This window comes from Pelodiscus sinensis, chromosome 2 (assembly GCF_049634645.1).
Source record: "Pelodiscus sinensis isolate JC-2024 chromosome 2, ASM4963464v1, whole genome shotgun sequence".
Lineage (NCBI taxonomy): Eukaryota > Metazoa > Chordata > Testudines > Trionychidae > Pelodiscus > Pelodiscus sinensis.
The window spans coordinates 209,586,625-209,613,805 of NC_134712.1; the positions used below are offsets into that span (position 1 = coordinate 209,586,625).

General features: G+C 41.4%; 1 protein-coding gene across 10 annotated transcripts in view; it reads right to left on the minus strand.

Moving 5' to 3' along the window:
- Positions 1-27,181, minus strand: part of UMAD1 (UBAP1-MVB12-associated (UMA) domain containing 1) — a 152,449-nt gene that overhangs the window by 91,324 nt on the left and 33,944 nt on the right. The window contains exon 4 of one of the 10 annotated variants that reach the window (XR_012902035.1): positions 23,795-23,925. The exons of the other annotated variants lie outside the window; for them this stretch is intronic. The gene's annotated coding sequence lies outside the window, so the exon portion shown is untranslated. The remainder of the gene's footprint in view (positions 1-23,794; positions 23,926-27,181) is intronic. 10 annotated transcript variants of the gene reach the window in all.

Sequence of the window (27,181 nt, forward strand, 5' to 3'; positions counted from 1 at the left end):
TATTTAAATCCCGCGGGGGATATTTAAATCCCCCGTGGATTTCCCTATTCCAAAGTTAGAAATGATCATGCCTCTTCCGAAGAAGGGGCCAGTCTAGACGTAGCCCACCAGCTTAACTAACATTACCAAATAGAACAGCTTTGGAGAAGTGCTCTGGCCAATTTGTACAAAATAAGTTTGAACAATTCTGTTTTATTGTTCACATTAGAGGAGTGGTCTTTTACTTTTCTTTGTTGAGAGAAAACTAAGATTTCTCAAATCTAAAAGAACTTTGCATCCCAAAACTGAAGATTCCATGTGTGAGGGCTTGGATCATAAAAGTCCCCTTGGGGTTATCCCCCAGTATGTTGATCAAGCCACTGATACCTGCCTTCCTGCCCTGGTAGGCTAGAAGCTCTGGTGTCCCCAAGCCAAGACAGAGTTGGGGTTACCATCCCCCTGCAGAGCAATATGGACACTGACTTAGCTCAGTTCTGGGAGGACTTAGCTATAAAGCTTCAGCACCAGGAATACAGTCCCCAAAGAGAACCAAAACCCCAAACAAACTTGTCTTACATGGAGAAAGCTCATATGTTCACCCCTTTTATCAATTAAAATAAATATGCATAGGCAGTTGCTCCCCTCTTTGCCAACAACTAGGCTTGATAATAGTGTTAAGTATAAAAAGTAGGATTTAAGTGATTGCAAGAGAAAACAGACAGATCAAAGTAAGCTACTAAGCCAAGACAAACCAAGCATGCCAGGTAATCCTACTCCACTAAGGAACTTGCTATATGCAAATTTGTATCCGAAACAGTTGTTCTAAACATCTTTCACAAGCTAAGCAGCCTCCTAGCTTGGACCCGATCCTTCCCCCTCTTCAGTCCTAGATGTTGCCAGGAGGCATATTAGGTGTAAGTAGGGGGGGGGGGGGGGGTTTCGCCTGGCATCTGGAAACTGCCCATGCTGCTTGGTTCCACCACCACCAATCGCTTCTGCCCAAGGCGGGAATTTTGCATGCTCGGTTCAAATTTCTCACCTTGAGTGGAAATGTACAAGATACAAAATGGGTTTCAGGTGGCCTGGTCACCTGTACTGGCATGACCAACCACAATCCAGGATTACAGGAAAACCAGAACCATTCACAAATTGTTGACATGATCACTGAGCCATTAGGTTTCCAAAGCATCATTAATGGCCCTCATTAGCACACTTAAAATTATAAACAGATCCACATTTGTAGCCAGACATGAACCCCATCTTGTTCTCCCGCCCCGCCGCCAGAGAGCAAGAGAAAGGCAGTCAGCCTTTGATGCCCTGGGAATGCAGGTGTGCTGCCTGTCCCTGACTCTACCATGAACAGAAACCAGACAGTAAATGGGCTAGCTGACGACCCGGGGCCTCCCGTCGCCCTGATGGCTAGTACCAGTAACTGACACGCCTGCACTGTCCCAGGAGAGGAATCTTCGCCCATCACATACCAGAGGTGCCCATTGTCTGCATTTTCCCAGGTGTGAATTATGCTTTGCACCCTTCGTGGGAAACTTGGCATTCAAAGCCATTTTTCCTAATTGGCCACTTGAGACCAGGAAGAAGCCTACGTGACCCAAGGGGTATAAAGAGGGTGTAGTAGCCCACCCCATTTGAGCTCCAATCATCTATACCTGCTGGCAGGTATTGATTGTCTCCCGAGGTCTGTGGGACGCCCAACCTCGCCCTACTTCTTCCCAAGGGATTGAGAGAAAGACGCTGGCCACGCCAAGTCTGGAAAGCAGGTGTGAGAATTATACCTGCTATGTGTCTATTTTGCATGCATTTAATAAGAGCTCAGAGAACCAAAGGGGTTTCATGGTACCTATTAGTGACTTAGTGTAATTTCTGTCCTGTCCTTTGTAGTGGCTGTGTTATCTGTAACACAGTAGTAGCACTTAACAACTAAGTTTACCCTGTAACAATAAAATAGTAACTGTTTAAGCTTTAACCTGACTCCTTCAGTTGCTGTAACAGAACCAAGCACAATTTAAAAGAACTGCAGCCGGTCATAAGGGACTCACTGCCCTGACCGTCGGCTGACAACATTTCATATTTCTAGCTTCACATACCAGAACAATACATCCACAAAAATAGGATATACATATCCAGCAGACACTAATTTTAAAATTGATATGTTATGTGAGGTATTTTTTCTAAAGGAGCTTTGAGTTATGCATATTCAGAAGCCAATTTTAGAATCACAGAGCTGGAAAAGACCTCAGGAGGTCAAGTCCAGCCCCCTCCCCCAGGCAGAACCAATCCCAACAAAATCAACCCAGCCAGGGCTTTGTCAAGCTGAGACTTAAAAACCTCTACGGATGGTGATTCCACTACCTCCCTAGGTAACCCATTCCAGTGCTTCACCACCCTCCTAGTGAAATAGTTTTTCCTAATATCCAACCTAGACCTCTCCCACTGTAACTTGAGACCATTGCTCCTTGTTCTGTCATCCGCCACTATTGTGAACAGCCTTTTTCCATCCTCTTTGGAACTTCCCTTCAGGAAGTTGAAGGCTGCTATCAAATCCCCCCCCGCCCCCACTCTTCTCTTCTGCATCTTTATTCAACCCAAATCCTTCAGTCTCTCCTTACAGGTCATATGCTCCAGCTCCCTAATAGTTTGGTTCCACTGGACCCTCTCCAATGCGCCCACATCCTTTCTATAGTGGGGGGCCCAGAACTGGACAATACTCCAGATGTGGCCTTACCACAGACGAATACAGGGGAATAATCACTTCTCTAGATCTTCTGGCAATGCTCCTCCTAATGCAACCTAATATGCCATTAGCCTTCTTGGCTACAAGGGCACACTATTGACTCATATTCAGCTTCTCATCCACTGTAATCCCCAGGTCCTGTTCTGCAGAACTGCTACTTAGCCATTCAATCCCCACCCGGTAACAATGCTTGGGATTCTTCCATCCCAAGTGCAGGACTCTGCACTTGTCCTTGTTAAACCTCATCAGATTTCTTTTGAACCAATCCTCTAATCTGTCTATGTCACTCTGGACCCTAACCCTGCCCTCCAGTGTATCTACCTTTCTCCCTACCTTAGTGTCATCTGAAAACTTGCCAAGGGTACAATTCATCCTCTCATCCAGGTCATTAATAAAGATGTTGAACAAAACCAGTCCTAGAACCGATTCTTGGAGCACTCTGCTAAAAACTGACCTCCAACCTGACACAGCCGTTGATAACTACCCATTGGGCCCGACAGTCTAGCCAGCTTTCTATTAATCTTAAAGTCCATTTATCCAATCCATACTCCCTTAACTTGCTGGCAAGAATATTGTGGGGGACGATATCAAAAGCTTTGCTGAAGTCAAGGAATATCACATCCACTGACTTTCCCATATCCAGAGAGTCAGTTACCACATCATAGAAGCTAATCAGATTGGTCAGGCATGACTTGCACTTTATGAATCCATGCTGATTATTCCCCATCACTTTCCTCTCTTCCAAGTGCTTCAAAATGGATTCCTTAAGGATCCCCTCTATGATTTTTCCGGGGACTGAGGTAAGGCTGCCTGGTCTGTAGTTCCCTGGATTGTCCTCCTTCCCTTTTTTAAAGATGGGCAGTTTTTCCAATCATCCAGGATCTCTCCTGATCTCCACGGGTTTTTAAAGATAATGGCCAAAGGCTTTGTAATGATATTTGCCAACTCCCTCAGATGCATTAAATCTGGACCTATGGATTTGTGTATGTTTAGCCTTTCTAAATAGTTCCTAACTTGTTCTTTCCCCACCAGGGGCTCTCCACCTCCTTCCCATACTGTGTTGCCCAGTGCATTTGTCTGGGAGCTGACCTTGTCCGTGAAGACAGAGGCAAAGAAAGCATTGAGTACTTCAGCTTTTCCCACATCATCAGTCACTAGGTTACCTCCCTCATCCAGTAAGGGCCCCACACCCTCTCATTGCTAACATGCCTGTAGAAAACTTTCTTGTTACCCTTCACATTCCTTGCCAGCTGCAATTCCAATTGTGCTTTTGCCTTCCCGATTACTCCCCTGCATTCTCGAGCAATATATTTATACTACTCCCTAGTCATCTGTACAAGTTTCCACTTCTTGTAAGCTTCCTTTTTGTGTTTAAGCTCACCAAAGATTTCCCCAGTAAGCCAATCTGGTTGCCTACCACATTTGCTTTTCTTGCTGCGCATCGGGATGGTTTCTTCCTGTGCCCTCCATAAAGCCTCTTTAAAATACTTCCAGCTCTCCTGGACTCCTTTTCCCTGCATTTAAGCATCCCAGGAAATCCTTCCCATCACTTCTCTGAGGGAATCAAAGTCTGCTTTTCTGAAGTCCAGGGTGTATATTTTGCTACTCTCCTTTCTGCCTTTGGTCAGGATCCTGAACTCTACTATCTCGTGATCACTGTTTCCCAGATTGTCCCCCACCTCTACTTCCCCTACTAGTTCCTCCCTGTTTGCGAGCAGCAGGTCAAGCTGTGCATGTCCCCTGGTAGGTTCCTTCAGCACTTGTACCAAGAAGTTATCTCCAACATTCTTCAAAAGCTTCTTGGATCGTCTGTGTATTGCTGTATTGGTCTCCCAACAGATGTTAGGGTGATTAAAGTCCCCCATGAGAAAAGGGCCTGTGATCTGGAAGCTTCTCTCAGTTGTCTGAAGAAAGCCTCGGCTACCTCAGTCACCTGATCTGGTGGTCTATAGACCAACCACAACATTAGCCCTGTTGCTTCCACCTCTAAACTTAACCCATAGACTCTAAACTGGCTTTTCTCCCTCTGTATACTGGAGCTCAGAGCAATCATACTGCTCTCTTACATACAAAGCATTGGGGGCAGCGGCGGATTTAGGGCAGGGCGAGCAGGGTGGCTACCCCGGGCTTCCTGAGGCCCCGCACATGCGGCGTGTCAAAGGAGGGGCTCCGCGGCACTCTCATCCGCCCCTGATTGGGGGTGACACTATTACTCCGTACAGCTTTAAAATTCTCCTGTTCTTAGTCATCTTCCTAATATCAAGAACCTGTAATACATATAGTCAAAACCATAATCTCTACCACACAGACAGATCAAAACTAGAAGAGTCAACTATCTGCACTTTAAAAAAGAACATTAATTTGAAAAAAAAAAATCAGGACCTCCAGAAGCCTACTATAAGAAAAGTATCTCTATTAGAAATCCACCATCTTGTTTGATCAAAGTAATCAGTTTATATGCAGAGTCAGAGTGCAGATGACAACAAAAGATAAAAATAAGGGAGGGGACTTTCCAGACAAAGAGGAGGAGTACTATAAAGGTACCTATACAGACAGAAACAGATACATTTAAATGAGTATCTGCAGAGTAGACATGTTTTATAAATAAGACCAGAAGAAGCAAGCATGCCATACACATCTTCTTCCTTTGTTCTTAATGTAGTACTTTGCTGGACAAAGGGTAGAAAAATAGGCAAAAAAAATTGCCATCCAATCACGTCTCTGCAGTAAAAGCTACAAGTTGCATATCATGGCCACAACTGAAAGATGGTCTATGTAAAACGATATTGGGATGTGGCATTCATGTTCCTATTCCAGTGCACATTAAAATTGGGAGCTAAAGTTCTAGGTCACGTGTCAACTCCTAGTCATGTGTCTCACAGGAAATTACTGTGACATATGTTTGTGCCAAATGTGATCTCCATCTTATGTTGTGAACACAATTTTTGTTCAAAGGGCTCTACTATGATCACAGAACCACAAGGGCAAGAAGGGACTGCAGAGGTCATCTAGTCTAGTTGCAACCTTTTATATGGATTAGTGCAATGGTTCCCTACCAGAGGTATGTATGCCCCTTAACTATCTAGATGAGTTGATGTAAAACTAGATAGCATACAACAGGCTACATAAAAAGAACTAGCAAAGTCAATGCAACCCAAGTTTCATTCAGACAATGCTGAATGAAATACTATACACAGAGATGTTAGTAAAATATTTATATCCAATTGATTTATTTTATAATTATATGGTCAAAATGAAAAACTAAATAATCTTTCAGAAACTGTGTGCTCTGACACTTTTGTTTTTAGGTCTGATTTTGTAAGTGAGGTGAAACTTGGGAAATAACAAAAAAAAAATATCCAACTCCTTAAAGGGTTACAATAGGTTGGAAAGGCTAAGAGCCAGTGGATTAGAACATCTAGTTTATAGTGGAGACTTAATACTTAGAAAGAGTATGCCCAAAAAGCTATTGTGATACTGCACACCGTATTCTTCATAATCGTAAGATTATGATAAGTTATGATTTTATACAAGATGGGTCACATAAAGGGTCACTGGGAAAGTTATGATTTGCTGATTTGTGAGTATGCATCTTTTATACTAAAGTCATTAATATTGATTAAGTATCTGTATTTCAATTGTAGTTACACTTTTGAGACACCCACCTGGGCTGTGTCTAGACTGCAGGGTTTTTTCGAAAAAAGTAGCCTTCCGAAAAAAAAACTTTACCTGCGTCTAGACTACAGCCGCATTCTTTCACAATTAAATCGAAAGAACGTGGCTTTTCTTTCGACGGCGGTACTCCTCATTTCACGAGGAAGAACGCCTTTTTTCGAAAGTGCTCTTTCAAAAAAAGGCGTTCTTGAATGCAAACAGGGCTTTTTTGAAAGAGAGCATCCAGACTGCCTGGGTGCTCTCTTTCAAAAAAGCGGCTCACTTTTTTGAAATAAGAGGTTGCAGTCTAGATGCTCTTTTTTGAAAGAAGCTTTTTCGAAAGTATCTTTTGAAAAAGCCTCTTTCGAAAGAAACTTGCAGTCTAGACGTAGCCTAAGGAAGATGCCTTCGGTATCAATAGCAGGTTGGGAAGGGCCTTAGTGGTAACTTGTAGGACCGGCTATAGTGCTGTCTCGCTTGCTGTGCTCACCACACACTTCCAGCCCATGCTCTCTCAGTTCCTCTTTGCCAACAACTCGGACAGAGGGGTAAGAAGGCAGGTAATGGAAGACATGTGCAACATTTCGAAGAACAGTTACAAAAAGGCAAACAACCATTCCTCTCTTCTCCCCATCAAGCGTACGATTAACATTCTAGATTATTTACAAGCAGCATCAGTGGAAAGGACTCAGAGTTCACTGGTATGTAGTTTGCAGCACAGTTCTGCCAAAGACAACATAGTCCTGTCGCTGCTGGGTGAGTGCACAGTGGGACACGAATGTATGGACAGATGACCAGGTGGTAAGGTAAGCATGACAGATCACTTGGATCAGCACCTGAGCCGAAAAGGCTGCCAAAGACATCAGGCTCAAGTGAAATGAGATGTCATAACTGCTGACGGGGTGGCACTTATGTCAGCTCGTAGCAATGTTGGATGCATGCCGTGATACAAGACAAAATTCTCTGGGCTGAAACAGGGGGAAGAGGAATGAGTGACCCATGTAGTGTACTTTCCTCTTGTTCTGGCAGGGGTGAAGGGGGAACAGCAAGCAGCGTCCTCGTAAAAATCACTGTCCTGGAATCATGAGTTGAAAGTTCAGGAAAAAACTAAAGGATCAGAAATACCATCATTTTGATACCTGACAACTGGTCTTCTCTGGCCTCACTTTCTCTGACCTCACTTTCTCATGTATAGAAATAAAAGGGGTCTCAGTTCCTGCATTGGTGTATAGGCAGTCCCTGGGTTACGCGGATCCGACTTATGTTGGATCCGTACTTACGAACGGGGCTTTTCTCGCCCCAGAGGACGCGGGCGGCGGGACCACCCAGACGCGCCGCGATCTTGCTGCCCGCGTCCTCCGGGGAGAGAAAAGCGTACTATCTGCGGGGCCCCCCCCAGCAGACCAGGGAGACGCAGAGCAAAGCCACGGAGGATGCAGGCGGCGGGACCACGGCGCGTCTCGGCGGTCCCGCCGCCCGTGTCTCCCTGGTCTGCTGGGGGGGGCCCCGCAGATAGTACGCCCCCCCCAGCAGAGCAGGCTTTTCTCGCTGACGCCTGTGGTAGAGCAGCTGGGGTGCTGCCGGGTTGGTCCCAGGCGTCCAGTTTCAGCAGCGGCTGAATCTGGACGCCAGTTCCGACTTGCGTACAAATTCAACTTAAGAACAAACCTACAGTCCCTATCTTGTACGTAACCTGGGGACTGCCTGTATTACTTTTAGATCTTCAGATGCCTAGCTACAGGCAATGTTCTTTCACCTTTTAGGTTATAATGTATGGCCCTCAAAAAAGCACAACATAACTGCAATCTGAAGCAGTGAACCATAGAACAGAACACAGAGGACAACCTGGCATACCCCCCAACTGACATCTGCCATTTCTGATCAATTTGAAATTATAGCCCAGAACTACCAATCTTCCTACTGAGTCCCTCAGACTAGAGGTCCAATCATCGAACAGAATTTCTCATCTCAACCCATGCGACCTGAATATGTCTTACTTGTATTAATCTGTTATCAGGATATTCTCATCTAAATTCTGCATCTTAACAGATCATCCCATATCATACTTCCAACCTGATCTACACAAAACTGAACATAATTTGTCAGATCTTCTCTCACATACCTCAAGTGGTTATTATTTTCACAAGTTTTGATGCTTTTATTAATGGGTAGATAGCACTGAGTAGACCAGAAAAGTCATAACAGTAGGAATCCACTTAGCCTTTAACTTAAGGTACATTAATACCAATGCAGTGAATTTGCCTTTTTATATTATCATGAAATCTCCCCTAAAAACAGTATCAAACTCAGGTTAGAACTACACTTATAAAGAAGGTAAGACATGTGATAAAACAAAGAAAAACCTTTCATAATAGCATGGCAAACCATATCCAAGGAACTGGTATATTAAGCAGAGAGAAGAGCGAAGTGTTAGAGCTGGTCTAGGAAGAGTGTAACATTGTAATCTACACAGATCAACAGTGGACCCAGCAAATTTGTCATGCATATAAAGAGTGCAAAGGCATACATCTCCAAGTTCAGACTAGTTATTAGCTGTGACCACAAAATGTTTTAAAAAACCAAGACAACCCTTTTAAATGTCCAGATTGTGATTTGTGATGCGAATCAAGGTATTTCTATTCTTAGTTCAGACAAACATTGCTATTTAGAAAAAATACCATTCCTTCTAAAAACTAACTGCGAGTCTGAGGCTTCACATTTTAATAGACAGAATATTTGTGCCGTTTACTCATATGTGTAGCATTAATTTTTATTAACTCTCAGAGGTACATATAATTTAAGTTACAACTGCTTCCAATGAGTCTAGGAAGCATTATATACTGAATTGTCAGTATAAAAGTTAAATGTACATCTTTCCCTTAAGACAAATGAAGTATCCCAAATGATTTTTTTAAAAAGAGGAAGAGTAGAGAAAACAGAGTTCTGGTATACTTATAATTCTATATTTTGGGGGAAATTAAATATGCTAATCAATTTCCCAAAGTATTAGATTATCAAAAACATTTGTAATAAATTGCTGCCTTGAAAAAAGTGTCCTGGGTAAGCAAACTTCTATAAAAATGTTTACCATAACAACATAATATTTGTGGCAACAGTAAATGCTCACTTGTAAGCTAATTTATAAGCTTTTCATGTTGCATCAAGTTATTTTAAGAATTCCTTTACCTAGTTTTAGTGAATACTCTGCTTTTCAGAAGTATAATTATTTTAAAGTACTTACATTTTCCCCTCACATATTCCCTCACTTATACTACAGCTGCCTTGTATGGCACAACTGACCACTACCATCATGAAAACAAACTGTACCTCAAAATCTGAACTTCTTTATTAAAGAGCAAATGTTTTTGTGAGCTAAACTAAAACCAGTGCAGCTGCTCCATTTCAAGCAAGCACCTCTTCCCCATTCAGCTATGAAGAATGGCACTGACTATAAATTGTTCTCCCTGATAGGTTCCACAATAAAAACAAACCTCAATACTCTCAATTTTTCAAAGCCATTTTTAAAAAGTCTCCAGTATACTGGAAACAAGTGTTTTCTTTTGATTCACAGTCTTTGATTTCTACATAAATGGTTCTGTATGCATGCAAAAAACAGGTCCCTGCAGGATACTCGTAGTGACCGTTTATATTAACTTACCAGATGTACTAGACAGAAACTACACTGGCTAGTTTAAAACAGGCTAATATTTAGCAGCTTATATAAGCTTTAACTAACTGAAGAGTACGAATGTGTTGATTTATAGGATAACTCATGAAAATGTTACTATTACTATGTGCTACGTCTCAGTTATTCAGGGTTTTGGCCCAAGCACAAGCTCCAATTCTGTGGAGACTTACACATATGCTTAACTTCACACATTGTAGGGCAGTCCCACTGAAGTCAATGTGCAGAAACTTAAGCATATGTTTAAATCTTTGCAGGACTGGCAGCATATTTAGTAAAATCTGGATTGAATTGCTTTTGTATGTGTTTTATTTCATTTACATAATTTCATTATGAGCTGTGGCAGCACTAATGTACAAATGCATTTACTAAAAAAGGAATAGTATAATAGAAAAGCATGAAACAGTGTCTTAGAAAGAAGTCAATCTACTTTAAAAATGATTTCTGACAATTTAGAGAAATAAAGGCTCTATGGATGCATCTACATTGCACCATAACTCAAAATAAGTTATACGTAATTTGCGTAGCTCAGAATGCATCTTATATCAGTGCTATTTTTAAATGGCTTATTTTGTCATTTGGTGCTGTCTACCCACTGCCAAATTTCAAAATAAAGCACTATTCTGAGACATCTCTTATTCCTCGTAGAATGAAGCTTACAGGAACGTTGGATTAGTGAGCCCGAAATAACAGGCTTGCTGTTAAGACACAAGATAGCTACTTCGGGATACTCTGGTATCCCGACATAGCGTTGCAGTGTAGACGGACCCTAACAAGCAACTACAATGGTCTGGTCATGTGGTCAGGTTGCCTGACACATTTGCCTCAGATTTTTTAAGCCCAGCTGAGGACTGGGGCAAGGTCTCATGGAAGGCAGAGGAAGTACTACAGAGACATCCTTAAAAACACTGTGGTAAAATGTAACGACACTGACATCTGGGAGAGGCAAGTGAACAATTGGGTAACCTGGAGGACCAGCATCAAGAACAGTGCCCGACACGGAGATCAAGTGTCATCTCCATGAAGATCAGCGAGCCTGACAAAGAGCGTGCTGGGAGCTGCATCGACACCACTGGTGTTGGCACCGATGGAGACAGAGACCTCACGTGTAGCCACTGCCAGAGAGTATTCCTTGCCAGAACTGGCCTAGTGTCTCATCTTTGCACTCATTAGTTATGGGCATCCCAGGGGAAATCTTACTTGATTTGAAGGCTCCCCAGAGAGAGGAACATTTATTCAGAATATTTTACTCCCTAACAAATTTTTATTATCTGCAAATAACTGTCTTGGTAACCATTCTGGCCAACTGTGGTTTGCCATGCACTAATACAAAATTTCCCAACACAGCCTGTCACATTAGAAGGCACAAGTATCTTAACTTTAGCCAAAAGTACATGAGAAAGACAGATCTTTTAAATTCGGTCCAGGAGATGCATAATTGTTTTTGTTGGTTCTTCATGTTTTTCCTCTTTTATCTAGGTGAATTTAGTGAGTCTCATAATACCCTCTCACCACAATTTGAAAGCTATTAAAATGTATGTTCATCCAGAATGTTTTAATATTTTCCATCAGAGAAAAAAAATTATTTAAGCAAAGAATTCAACTAAAAAGCTCATTATAGATAATAGGAATTATTGCTTAATTTTACTTTTTCCATCAACACAGTTTAAGGTTAAAAGAACAAAAACTATGTTAAAATATATAAAAACTTTCAATTTATTTTCACCTATACAATTTAAAACCACACATTTATTTAAATTAGTAAAAGAGCAATGTTGCTGCTACATTGAAACCTTATACTCAAAGTCTGAAGCTCAATCAATTTTTATGGACAATTTGAGAACCCCCCCCCCCCCCCCCCGAAAAACAGGATTTACAACAGAAGTGCTGACCTAAACTTTAATGACACAAAGTACTATTACACTACTCTCAAAACTCTTACTCTAGAGGTCTTGAGACAATTGATTTAAACCCTCGTTTTAAAGCCTTGCTTTCAGAAATTCAAAAAACCACACTTCAATTGGTTTCACCTTTGTTATGCCCCAGAGCAACCACAGTATAGAATGTTCACATTAATTACCATTATTTTGCAAAAGTATTAAGTATGGAAAAATACACTTATAGCAAAAAGGATTAATATCTCAGCTTTACATTTACTGATCTGTATATTTCGTTTGTATACCTCAAGTACTGGTGAAGAAATAAAAACTGTTCTTCCCCCAACACATTTAAAACTAAAATAAATGAAATATCAAAGAGCAGGAAAAAGAAATACAGACTCTAGATCCGGAATCGGACACCAACAGAGACAGCAAAAGAGGAGTTACATGAACTTGTAATTCACTTTTCCAAATTCAGATTGTTATATTCTCCTGGTAATTAAATGTAAACGTTTATTCTTCCTGTACAAGCTAACAATTTTACCAAGAATGCACTGTATTTTCAGTCCTAAGTATTGAGAAAAATAAAGCATGATCAGTTCGCATGGAAATATTTCTTTCTGCATAGCCTCTATTTGAGTGCTACTTGATGGACCCTTGACTCCTCCACCCCCAAACATGTCAGCCAATGCAGCTTCACTGGGTTTTTAGAGCAAGTAATCTGTGCCCTATATCAGGCTAGTGTAGATTACTTCCTCTGTTACTGTGGTAGAGGGAGGAGAGAGAGAACAGAAAGCGAATGAAGTGATACAGAATCTCAGGTTTAATTTTCTACTTTCTGAATTAAAAAAAAAAAAAAAAGATTCCTCTGAGGAATGTAAAAATATTAAGAATATAAGAACAGCCATACTGGGTCAGACCAAAGGTCCTTCTAGACCAGTATCCTGCCTTCTGACAGTGGCCAATACCAGATGTCTCAGGGGAGTGAACAGAAACAGTTAATCATCAAATGATCCTTCTCCAGTCATCCATTTCCAGTCTCTGACAACAGAGGCTAGGGACACCATTACTATCCATTCTGGCTAATAACTATTGATGAATCTAACCTCCATGAATTTATCTAGTTTTCTTTCAACTCTGTTCAAGTCCGGGTCCTCACAACATCCTCTGGAAAGGAGTTCTATTGGTTGACTATGTGCAGTGAAAGAAAAACTTCCTTTTGTTTTAAACCTGCTATCTATTAATTTCATTTGGTGACTCCTAGATCTGATGTTATGGAAACAAGCAAATAATTTTTCCTTATTCACATTCCCCATACCTCCCATGATTTTTTAGACCTTTATCAGATCCCCCTTAGTTGCCTCTTTTCTAAGCTGCAAAGTCACAATCTTTTAAATCTCTATTCATATGGCACCCATTCCAAACCTCTAATAATTTTTTATGCCCTTTTCTGAACTTTTTCCAGTGCCAATATATCTTTTTGCAGATGAGGTGGCCTCGTCTGCATGTAGTATTCAAGATGTGGGAATAGCATGTATTTCTATAGGGGCAATAAAATATTCTCTGTTTTATTCTCTATCCCTCTTGTAATGATTCCAAACATTGTTTGCTTTTTTGATTGTCACTGCACATTGAATGCATGTTTTCAGAACACTATCCACAATTACTCCAAGATCTCTTCAGTGGTTACACCTAAACTAGCTCCCATTGTTTTGTATGTGTAGTAGGGATTATGTCTTCCAATGTGCATCACTTTGCATTTTATCAATATTAAAATTAATTTGCCATTTTGTTACCCAATCATTTAGTTTTATAAGAGCCCTTTAAAGCTCTTCACAGTCTGCTTTGTTTTAACTATCTTGAGCAATTTAATATCTGAAAATTTTGTGCTCACTGTTTACCCCTTTCTCCAGATCATTTATAAATAGGTTAAATAGGAATGGTCCTAGGACGGACACTTGGGGGAAACCACTAGTTACTTCTCTCCATTCTGAAAACTTACCATTTATTCCTACCCTTTGTTTCCTACCTTTTAACCAGTTCTCAATCCATGAGAGAACCTTTCCTCTTATCCCATCAGAATTTACTTTACTAAGAGCCTTTGGCGAGGGACCTTGTCAAAGACTTTCTGGAATATACTATATCCACTGGATCTCCCTTCTCCACGTTTGTGACCCCCTCAAAGAACTCTAGTAGATTAGTAAAGCATGATGTCTCTTTACAGAAACCATGTTGACTTTTCCCCAACAAATTATGTTCATCTATGTGTCTGACAATTTTATTCTTTACTATAGTTTCAGCTGATTTGACAGGTACTGCTGATAGTCTTATCAGGATCACCACTAGACCCCTTTTATAATATAGGCATCATATTAGTGATCTTCCACTCATTAAGTACAGAACCTTAATTAAAGGATAGGTTACAAACCACAGTTAATAGTTCTGCAGTTTCACATTTGAGTTTTCAGAACTCTTGGGTGAATGCCATCTGGTCCCAGTGACTTGTTACTGTTAAGTTTATCATTTTGTTCTATAGTCTCCTCTAATTAGACACCTCAATCTGGGACAATTCCTCAGATGTGTCACCTAAAAAGAATGACTGAGATTTGGGAACCTTCCTAACATCCTCAGCCATAAAGACCAAAACAAATAATTCATTTAATTTCTCCGCAAACTAAAGACCTTATTGTCTTTTCTCCTTTAGCATCTCAATTGTCCTGTGGCCCCATTGGTTATTTATCAGGCTTCCCACGTCTGATGTACTTAAACATTTTACTAGTACTTTTTGGCTAGCTGTTCTTTAAACTTCCTTTTGGCTTTCCTTCTTCTATTTTTACACTTAATTTGACAGAGCTTATGCGCTTTTCTGTTTTCTTCACTGGGATTTAACTTCCACTTTTTTAATCTCTCACTGCTTGTTTTACTTGACCAAGTCAAGTCATGGGGGCACTTGTTTGGTTCCCTTACTGTGCTTTTTACTTTGGGAAATACATTTAAGGTGGGCCTTTATTATGGTGTCTTTGAAAAGTCTCCATGCAGCTTGCAGGCATTTTACTTCTGGCATTATATCTTTTCATTTCTGTTTAACCTCCTCATTTTTGAGTAGTTCCCCTTTCTGAAATTAAATGCCACAGTGTTGGGCTGCAGACCCACCACAGGTATGTTATATTTTATTACATTATGGTCACTATTTCCAAGTGATACAGTTATATTTTCCCCTTGGACTAGATCTGGCACTCCACTTTCAACTAAATCAAGAATTGCCTCTCCTCTTGTAGGTTCCAGAATCAAGCCATTTAACGTGTCAAGGAACTCTCCCTGCATCTTGTCCTGGGATGACGTGTACCCAGTCAGTGTGGGGTAGGTGAAATCCCCCACTATTACTGAGTTTTTTATTTTGATAGTCTCTCTAATCTCCTATAGCATTTCACAGTCGCTATCCTGATCAGGTGGTTAGTAATATTTCCCTACTGCTATATTATTATTATCAGAGCATGGCTTCATTATCCACAGAGATTCTTTGGAACATTTTGGTTAATTTAAGATTTTTACTTCATTTATTTCTACATTTTCTTTCATGTGTGGTGCCTGTCTGCCAACCAGCATGGCCTGTTCGGTCCTTCCGATATATTTTGTACTCTAGTATGACTGTCCCATTGATTGTCCTCAGTCAACAGGTTTCTTGATGCCTATTATATCAATATCACCCTTAAATATGACCACTCTTGTTCGCCCATCTTATTTTTTAGACTTCTAGTGTTTATGTATAAACACTTTAAAACTTGTCACCATTTATCTGTCTGTCTCCTGCTATATTTTCATTTGCTCGTTTCTAATCTGATCTTACCCATATTTTATCATCTTCCATCCTCTCCTCCTTACTAGAACATAGAGAATCACTATTAATAGACCCCCACCCTAAGACATGTCTTTGTCCAATCCATGTTTTGGGACTGGCTCTATTCAATATCTTCATCAACGATTTAGATACTGGTATAGAAAGTATGCTTATTAAGTTTGCAAATGATACCAAGCTGGGAGGGGTTGCGACTAATCTGCAGGATAGAGTCATAATTCAAAATGACCTGGACAAATTGGAGAAATGGTCTGTGGTAAATAGGATGAAGTTTAATAAAGACAAATGCAAAATGCTCCACTTAGGAAGGAACAATCAGTTTCATACATACAGAATGGGAAGTGACTGTCTGAGAAGGAGTACGGCAGAAAGGGACCTAGGGGTTATAGTGGACCACAAGCTGAATACGAGTCAGCAGTGTGATGCCGTTGCAAAGAAAGCAAACATGATTCTGGGATGCATTAACAGGTGGGTTGTGAGCAAGACACGAGAAGTCATTCTTCCGCTCTACCCCTCAAACATTAGTAAATGTAACTTTTACAATAGAGATGCTACAGGGTAACCAGTTATGCTTAATGGGGGATGCTTTCCAGTTACAATTAACCAGTGGGGGGTTTGACCAGCTCCCCACCCCATGTGAGCAGGCGGCCTGCTCTGGGCACCTGCAGCAACCTCTCTCCATGGGGAGCCTGGGTGACCCACAGGCAGGGGCTGCTCTGGCTGGGGCTGCACCAGCCTGGCCTGCAGTGGAAGTGCAGGGACTGCTACAGCCTGGCTTCAGCAGACAGGGGAGCCGTTCCAGCCCAGTGGGGCTGGAGTGGCTGCCCTACCAGCTTTAACTGGTTAAACACATTAACCTGTTAAACGGGATTTTACATCCCCAATTTAGAAACAAACGTGTCAGCTCAATTGTGCAATGCTAATATTTGGAAAACTAAATATGAAGTATGTGAAACAGTACAACACAATATTAAAATTTTCTATGCATCTATTTTAACCACCTTTTTGCATGCCTTTTGTTCTTCCAGTCTTTTTTGGGGGGAGGGGTGTGTGGTTTATCTCAGATGCAGGAAACCTGCCTGTCTGGGAAGCCATGTCAACGGAGACCATTTGTACCTTTCTCCCACTCCTTTCTGTGGGAATCAAACCTAGCCAAATTACATCCACAGACATTTCTGACATATAGAGGGTGAGATTTCAATCAACCCTCCACAACTCTAAAGGTGTCCAAATGAACAGACTATTTTCACTACTCTGACTTGATGATCAGCCTCCTACAACCGTCTAACCATTTTCAATCGGCCTAAGGCAGCATCCATGGTATGCCTTCACATTGTCTGTATCACATATTGATGTTACTTGTAATTTGATATATTCTTTGGACAAATTTCTGAGTCTTGATTCAGGAGAGCACACAATTTCAGCAGCTCTGCTGTCCTCATTCACCTATGCCTCCTCAGTACACTTCTGTGGTGTTGTACTGCATGCTGAACTAGTAAGTAGAGGCTGCTCAAAAAGGAGAAGGAATTGTTATTTATCATTGACTGGAGGTTGCTAGAAGCCACATACTCATGCTTCTCAATACTTTCTCCATTACTTTGGAATCTTGTTAACATTTCTCAAATTAGTAGATGGATCAGAAGAATATTTTGAGCTACTCCCCTTTTATATCCCCAGAACGCTCCATGAGAGCATGGAAAAAAGTGTGAGAAGTTCTCCAGAAGATCAGGCCACTTGAAGAACCAACAAGCCAAATCTGGAAAAAACAGAGGGTTTTTTACAGCTCAATATACAAGCATATTTGTAAACTTGTGTAAATGGAAATTTGCCCAGGACATGTTCACAGTATGCAAGAGCCAAGCATACGCTATGGTAGGGATAGTACAATGAGAGAACAAAACTGTCATCTTAATCCATAGAAACATTGTTTAACTGACTGTAGGCTTCCTCTTCACTAGTAAAACATTTATTCAATGAACCATCTATGTGTAAGTGCTCTAAAGCCAGTGGAAATTATGCAACCACCCAAACCCTATTTCAAGGTCACCAAACTTCACAGTAAAGGACAGCAAATTCTGCCAACGTAATTGAGAATATAATCTCAAATTTACATTATAAGAACATACCATTATTTAACAGAATAGAGAAAAGACAGACAATTACCTGTTTCTGGTGTTCTTTGAGATGTGTTACTCATGTCCATTCAAGTTAGGTGACTCTGAACAGTATCTGTGAAGGTGAGTAGGAATGCAGGGACATGCAGAATTCAATATGGCTCTGCCAAATCCCGCTTCCTCTCTGGCCTGCTGCGTAATGGCATAGTGGGATGTGACATGTGAATCAAAGATCACATTGCAATCGTACAGATATCCACCACTGGGACATTGGTCAGCTTCCTAGATAAAGTGGATTGGACCCTGGTGGAATGTGCTCTCACCAGGGGCAGAGTTTACATTTGCTAGACCATAGCATGTCTTGATGTAGGTGGTGATCTATTTGGAAATTCATTGTGAAGAGACTGAAAGAGCCTTCATACAGTTGGCATATGCCACGAAGAGCTGAAAGGATTTATGGAAAGGCCTCATACAGCCCAGGTAAAAAGTGAGCACTCTCCTGACATTCAAAGCATTTGAAGCACCCTTTCCTTGCTGGTCTTATAGGGTTTAAGGTAGAAGGCAGGAAAAAAAAGATATCCTAGCCCATGCAGAAGGTAGAGACCACCTTGAGGAGAAAGGTCATATTAAATCTATGCTGCACCTTATCCCTGAAGAAGACTGTGCAAAGGGATTCTGATTTTAGGGCATGGAGTTTAGTCACCTTCCTGGTTGATGTTATGGATATCAAGAAGGCCATGTTCGCTGACAGGAGTGAGAGGGAACAGAAGGGCAGTGGCTCAAAGGGAGATCCCATCAGTTAGACAGAACATAATTAAAGGTTCCACTACGGTAGACGAACAGAAGCGTGTGGGAAAAGTCTCTCAAGATCTTTTAAGAATCTAGCTCTCAAATTGTGGGAAAACACAGAACAGCCCTGAAAGGTGGATGGAAGGTAGAGATCACAGCTGGATGGACCTTGATAGATCCTAGAACAGGAGTGGCCAACCTGTTAAAGGCAAAGAGCCACAATAGTTGGGGATATAGCGCAAAGGGCTAAGGGAAAACAGTTATCGAGCAACCCGTTTAAACAAAACGCCTGGTGGTTTTTTGGCCCACATCAGGCTCCCGTCACCATTTTGCTTCGCTGCACTGGACGGTGAACACGGGGAACCAGAGGCCAGGGGGCATTTTTAGGTGTGCAGGGGCAGCTTTGCGAGCCATAGGGGAGGCTTTGCGAACCGCAATTTAAGGGGCAGGAAGAGCTACATGAAGCTTGCAAGCCACGGATTGGCCAGCCCTGTGCTAGAGCAAGGCCCAAGTGCTTCAGGTTAAGGAGATAACCCTATTAAGGCCCCTCTGCAGATGATATGGGACTAATACCCTTCTGACTCACTCAGACCAAGTATCAGGTCTATTTAGCCACATAGCTGTCCACAAGGTCCACATTTTTGCTTTCCAAGATGACTAACTGCACTTCCGATGAGCATGCCTACTTCTGCAGGTTTAACCATGGAGCAGTCATGCTGTGAGGTAGAGGGGCCGCAGCTCCAGGTGCAAATAGACTGCTGTGAACCTGTGACAGAAAAGCCACACAGACAGGAAAAAGCCACAGAAGCTGCCAAGAGATTCATGAGTGTGCTGTACCAGTGGTGACATGGTCAGGCCGGCATGATAAGAATCACTTGCACAGCATCTTATCTTTTGCAGGGCATTTCTGATAATGGGAAACACATACATGAGGACTCCTTCCTGCACCAAAGGAGGAGGGAGACATCCATGAGGGAACCCTCCAGGACCTACCTGGAGCAATTCACATTCTGCTTGGTTGCAAATAGATCCACTTGGGAAGACCCCCACTCTGAGAAGAGCATGGAAGCCACCTCCAGGTGAAAAGCCCACTCATGAGAAGAGAACTGCCTACTCAGGTGGTCCGCACTGGCATTCTTGGTGCCGGAAAGGGGATCTCTAGGGAGGTATCGTGCAGGACACACAAGTCCCAGAGTCCTAACACCTCCTGATAGAGGGCTGCGGAGCCCTTCTCATCTGATGATGCAGAACATCGTGGTCATGTTGTCCATGAGGACCTGTACCACTCTGCCCAAGAGGTGTGGGAGAAACACCTTGCACACTCTTCATACAGCCCTGAGTTTTGACATTTATGTGGAGTCTCAACTCTGCAGGACTTCACTTTCTCTGCATCCACAACATGCAAAGAGAGGGGCTTCCCAAACCCAATGCGTCAGAAGCCAACTCCAGGGAGTGCTGTGGTTGTCAGAATGGCATGCCTGCCATGATGTTGCCTAGTACAGTCCACCATTGAAGTACCCGGAAAACACATGATGGAATGGTCACCACTGTCTAGTGGATGCCTGCCTGGCGAGTAAACTGAGACTAACCACAGTTACAGAGGGCACACCATGCTGCCATGTGACCCAGTATAAATAAGCAAATCCCAGCTGTGGTCAGCTGTAAAGCTGAAACTTGATGTACAAGCTTCGTAAACAACTTGAACCTGTCCAGAGAAAGCACAGCCCAAGCTGCTACTAAATCTAGGACTGCTTCAATGAATTCTCTTCTTTAAACTGGAACTAATGATGTTAAATATAGACTAATTGACTAATCACATAGTGGATGCATTTTGCATTGACTATTCGATAGAGTGATTCCACCTTTGAAGCGTATCAACAGCACTAGGGCTGTTGATACACTTCAAAAGGTGAAAGCACTGCATGAAGCCCGGGATCAGTGGGGGAGTCCCCAATTGATCCCAGGCTTTATGTGGTGATGCCGCTTTGAAACTCTGCAGCCAGCCTGGGGACACGCTGGCCTCAGGCCGCACACAGTTTCAAAGCGGCCACGCTGCATAGAGCCTGGGATCTGGCCTCAGGCTTCAAGTGGTGCTGCTGCTTTGAAATACCCTCTCTTCTCCGCCCCTTTTGCTGCCTCTGATAGAAGCATTTGCTTATCGGATAGTCGACTAGTCCTTCACCTCCCTAACTGGAACTAATGGTTAACTTTTTCTCATTCACCAGGTGGTCCAGCTGCTGACATGTGTCCAGCAGGAGGGAAACGTCCTATCAGACTTTGGTCTTGGAAGTACCCTTGACAAGCTAGTTGTCCAAACAGGGATATACGTGGAACCCCATGTGTCCCAGGTAAGCTGCCACCAGCAACATGCATTAGGTACAAACCCTCAGGGCTGTAGTAAGCCCCAATGGGAGGACCATAAATTGCTAACATTTCACAGCTACCATGAAGTGAAGGAAACACTTCTCTCAGAGAGCACGATGTGGAAATAAAGGTCTTGGAGGGAGAGGGTGGTATACCAATCCCCTGGATCCAGTTGTGGTAGTTTTACTCCTCGGCTGGTACGGAGTATTTACATTCCATCCTCTTTTGGAAGGAACAACCCCTTCATGAACCGGTAAGGCAGCCCTCGCTAGAGATACCTGTTCCAGGACCCCGAAGAGGGTGTCTGGACTCCTCCACCTACTCTGTCTGGAGGCCCAGGTTTCCAGCCACCCACTTCACGAAGTCTTCATGTGCCTTATTATTGTCCTATGGGATTAGCAGAAATGCTGCCGCTATGGCTTCATTTGGAAGTGAGGAAGAGGTAGCCTGGGCAGATTATTCCTCCTCTAGTGGTGGGGATTAATCCTCCATTTCCTCTTGAATGGTAGGCTGCTCAGCCTACCCAAATCTGATACTGGCGTTTGTCTGGCAGGTGGTCCTAACTGAGCCTCAGAAATGTAAGGCTGTATGGAAAAACCTCACGTGGACCCAGGGCACCATTGCAAGGGCCACTGTGCCAGAGGCCATGGCAAAGGCTATATGGTCATTTGAATTACCTAGGTGAGTGGCCCATGGCATGGATTGCGCTGGTGGAAGGGAGGACCATTCCGAAAGGGTACTGGCCAACCTAACACAGGCGAAGGCCCAAGACAGGGAGCAAGTACTACAGCCCCCTCTGATACCGGGAACTGCAGGATGAGGGCAACTTCTGAAATCGCAAGGTGCATCCATAGTGGCAGGACAGGGACTGCTGGCAGTCTGCAGCCCTAATCCATGGTGGCAGGACAGGGACTGCTGGCAGTCTGCAGCCCTACTACATCCTGAACATCGCTGTGCCATAAGGTAGTTCTGGCATAGAGAACGGTGCCATTCACGTTGGAATCTGTCTGTGGAGTCAAGCATGGTGACCGACTAGTTCCAACATGCTTTGTTTGCCAATTCATTTTTAAATTGTAGGGCAGTTATCTGTTGATCATTATAAGACTATTAGATTATTCAAAACCAGACAAAAACAAAACAATAGATGAATGTATTAGATTTATATATTTCTACCCCATACTATCCTTAACAGTGATATATAAAGCATGGATATCCTCTCACTGGGCTTGACCCTGTTCCCATTCAACTCATTAACTTTTAAGATTAAAGATCAGGTCCATTGTAGATGCAAGGTAATGCAGCACTATGGCTATATAGCCAAAAGACAGTTAGACATGTTGCCTATACTTGTAGTAACTGCAAGTGGAAAACCATCTAAGTGCATGCCGTTTGTATTGGTTATGCTCCTCTTTTGAAACTGGATAATTTCTCTTGTTTTACTTGTTTCTGATTTTTCCTCCAGGGGAGTAAAAGTCTTTTACCTTTGTTGTTATATTTCACTGTTGCTCTGGTAACTGCCTTACAAGGTGGTAACCATTCACATGAGACTTTGACTAGCCTACCTGAGTATTTCAATTTGACTTTAGCAAACAGCACACAGATACTAACAAATTATCTAAAATTTACATGGAGCAAATGTACATGAAAATGTATGCCTTTTTAAAAAATCTCTTGGAAAAGATCACAGCCACCAAAATTACTAGAAATGCTTTTTGGTAGCAGCATACTTACTACTTCCTCTGCATAGGATATACCCTTTTTCTTCCATTCCTGCTTATCCAAGTCTTAAAAAAAAAAAAAAGGAAGGTAAAGATGTTCAGTATGGCTCTGCTTATCAACTGTGAAATGGCACAATTTGGACCCCGTGATGAGTGTGAAATATAGATATCTATGTTCTTCCATGAATAGCCAATACTAGAATTGCAATCTTCATATTATGTCAGGGGTGGGGAATCTTAGTCCCAGGGGCCGGATGTGGCCCTCAGCTTGCCTGGAACCAGTCCCCAAGGCTCATGGCCCCCCTCCCCAACATTGGGGAGCCTGCATTGGCATTCAAACACACAAGATCTAATAGACTGTTCCCACCTAGGCTCTGATATACAAGGGGAATGTGGGGCGTTTCTTTCTCTTCAGTCAGTGACCACATCAGTGAGGGTTTGGCGTTTTTTTAACCTTCAGAATTGCCCCTTAGAACTAATACTTATGTTTTTAATGTTGCTGCTTCTTTTACAACACAAAATTATTAGGACCAAAGCATAAATACACAGAATTTTTATGTTTGACAATTCCAGCACACAAAATTTATGAAAGACAAGGCAGCAGTTTCTTCTTCAAAGAAGTTCCCCCAAAAAATACATGAAACCTAGAACAAACATTCAGAGAATACAGACTAGTATGAATCAAGTTCACAAATCAGCTCAAGTTAAAAATTCTAGCATACATATTTCCTAAAAGATTGCATTATCACACAGATTGAAGTCTCCCTAATTTTCTTTTGAAATGAATAGTCCCATACTTTAAAAGAATTAGACATTTTGTAACTACTACTTCTCCCCCCATCTATACACAAATATGTAAACTATTCTCATCTAACTTTATAATAGCTCAGAGGACTGGCAAAAACTGATTTAATGAATTGCTATTAAAACAAGTTCTTCACTAAGATATGTGTTTGTAAACGACTCAGTCAGTTGCAAAGCAATATAATTATGACCCAACAGTCACCTTTGCTGTTGTGAAGGTTTTAATTCATGAATTATAATACTCCATGAACTGCTTCAGTTTTGTGAAGCTTTGTAAAGTCTTCACACTGTAGTTGACAGATGATCTTCCTTTGTTAGCTACTTTGCTGTTTCCTGTTGTGAGAAATTAATTGACTGTTACTATTCAGGTCTTAACAAATGGCATTTCTACTGTCCTTTGCTAATTATGCTGTGCCTGTGTTTTACATAACATTTCACACTACATTTATTTTTCCACTTTGTATTTTAGGGCAGCTTATTTGTAAGAATGTGCATTTGTGATCACATTATCTTAACCTAACAGAGCAGATCTGATTGTGTTGTTTCCAAGCCAATTATTCACATACATCTAACAAGCACACATGCAATACTGAATATTGGTATGAAGCATGAAAAATTAAATTGGTCTGACACGTGAAAACCAGTTGAAAAGGTTGCATATTTAAATGTAAAAAATCAGATATTTTAATGCACACTGCATGTTGGGCCCATTAATGACATAGTTGAGACTATTGTCCCTGGGATGATTTTTTTAATTCACAACATTGCTTCAACTACTTTGGTTAAACAAGTTCAGCATGAAAGGAAGAACAAGTACCAGAATTGTGTTACACTTACACACACTATCCAATATAGATTGAGGTACATACAAAATATTTACAGTTAATTTTTCCTGAATATAGTCAAATGATCAATGTATTTAATGCAATATATGAATAATATGGATTCTATTAATTCTACTTATCTTATTCTGTTAAACTTTATTTTATTGTACGTCTTGTTTTCTTAAAAATATTGAGCTGAAGATAAAATATTTGGAATTGCTGAGAGTAGGAAAAATTCTTACAATGAAGGTGAGAAAAAAGAAAGGGAGGGAACCAGTCCATGTTAGAATGCCAGGAAGAGCACAGAGGAAAGATACAACTTACGTAGTAATAAATGTTATCTGGATCTGGGAAATGAGAGTGCATTAGTTGTCCCATGAGGGAAAAAGATTATTAGCACATGGTGAAGGATAGAAGTCAGCAAAAGAAGGGGGAGAATTTGGACTTGCCATGGGAATTGTTTCAAGCATGCAATGGAAACTAGTGGTGGACATATTTCAGGTCACACAGCAAATGGGAGGGTGCTTCCCAGTATAAAATAGTTGGATGCTCAAGCTAGCAACACCAAAAATAATAGTGTGGGCACAGCAGTGTAGGCAGTGGCTCTGGCTGTCCACCTAAGTACATGCCCAAAGGAACACGGAAGTTTATATTTGGGTAAACAAACAACAAATAGTCAAGTAGTCCTTTAAAGACTAACAAAATATGTAGAGGGTATCATGAGCTTTCGTGGGCACAGTCCACTTCTTCAGATGACCAGAGTGTTGGATGTCCAGAACCAAAAATAAATAGGAAAATAGGAAGGGCGGGGGGAGGGAGAATAGGAGAGGGGGGAAAGAAGCAATGGGTATTATAAATATCAAAGGGAAAGCCGAGCTAATATGTAACAGGCAAAACTAATAGTATATAAGCACCTAAAGACTGGATAGTTTTTAAAAAAAAAAAAAAAAAAAAAGGCAGATAAGAACCATTAGTTAGTCCAAGTCACGAGTTATGCTGATGTGACCACACTACTAAACTTAGAGTGCTAACTCAAGGGGTACGTCTAAACTAGATGACTCCATCGACAGAGCTATGTAGATTTGTTTGTTGGGCAAAGGGAAATGAAGCCACGATTTAAATAATCGCGGCTTCATTTAAATTTAAATGAAGCTGCAATTATTTAAATCGTGGCTTCATTTCCCTTTGCCGATCAGCCTAATCTACATGGCTCCATCGATGGAGGAAGTAATGATCCCAAATGGTATTTAGACATACCCAAAAGGAGTAGCCATAGGTGAGATATGCTGTTAGCTTGTTGAAGGATGGCTGGAGCCTTGTTTTTTAGAAAATATAGATGAAAAAGAATAGGAACGTGATTTAAGTTATATTACCAGCAACACATACCCACTACATTAACAAAGGCATGAAAACAAAGTGGGACTCCCCCACTAATGGGCCAGAATACCAGCAGATGGTTCTGAAGGACAATATTCCAAACCAGATAAAGACAATAAAGGAGGCAGATGTCACCTGATGATTACATAAGTATAATACACTTAAGGCTGCCACAGAAACTCCATTCAACAGTGTTCCTTTGCCATCTCTTCCTACTACCTCTCATAACAGTTTTCAGGAAAATGTATGACCATAATTACATCAACATGCCGGCAAACACGAACACTCAACGCATAAGCCAGAGAGCCTCTGTTTTTGCACGTTAGTTAGAAAAGATAGTCTTTGTGTAATTTAGTTCAAAGTTTGTCTGCTTTGAAAATATTTGAAATTTTTAAAATACTTTTATACAACCTAACATACAAAGACATCAAAGCAAACAACCCGGAAGTGTAGAATACTGCAGTAAGCAAATTGACAAACACGCGGTACTGAAAAGTAGGAGACTTCACACCAAGATAACCTAAGAGCATGTATTGGAATTTCTGTTGTAATATGTATGGCGGAAAGGCAGAATTAATTTTGTGCATTCAAACATTAAGCTTTGAATTTCTGAATTCAGTCCTCATTCTGCACAGACCACAGTTGACAAAGGCCAAGCGGTACCTAGCAATGATATGAATAATCTGGGCACTTAAAATTAAGACATACCCATCTGCAAAAGTTTAACTAGACTGAAAGTAGTACAGTTTAAACACACATTCCCACAGATACATTTATAAGTACAGTCTATAGGAATCCTTGAGGTAACAACTTTACACTCCCTATTTGAATCTCAACCCCCAAAACTGGTTTGCTTGGGATCTTTTGCAATTTAAACCTTACATTTTAGTCACTTAATTTGATACGGACTTAAGTCGCTTTAATGTCTTTAATCACTTTTAAACTCCAGAAAACATTACCCCAAAAATCTCCACTATATAGGAATACAAGAGAAGATGGCTACATTCAATAAGCAGGTTAAAATGGCACTTGAAAAGTGGGTGGAGGGCAGAAAATGCTTTTTTGCATCTGTTTATTGTATAAAAAGCAAACAAATGTCTGAGAGATTCTCTTTTGCTGAAATGAAGTCTGCTTGGTATTTTACATTTCAAATTCAGGCAATGTATGTCCCATAAAATGCTGAGAACTGAAAACCAGTAAAACCACACATCACAAGTGGTAGTTATGAAAAAGATAGAAAATTCATTAATGGCATTTACAACACTTCACGAATTGGCAGTGGTGGATTTAGCACAGTAGTCAATGAGAAGATGCCTTAACATCCAACAAACGACAGCTTCCTAGGGCATGAAGTCTTTGGGTAACCCATAGTTTGAGATGTATGTACT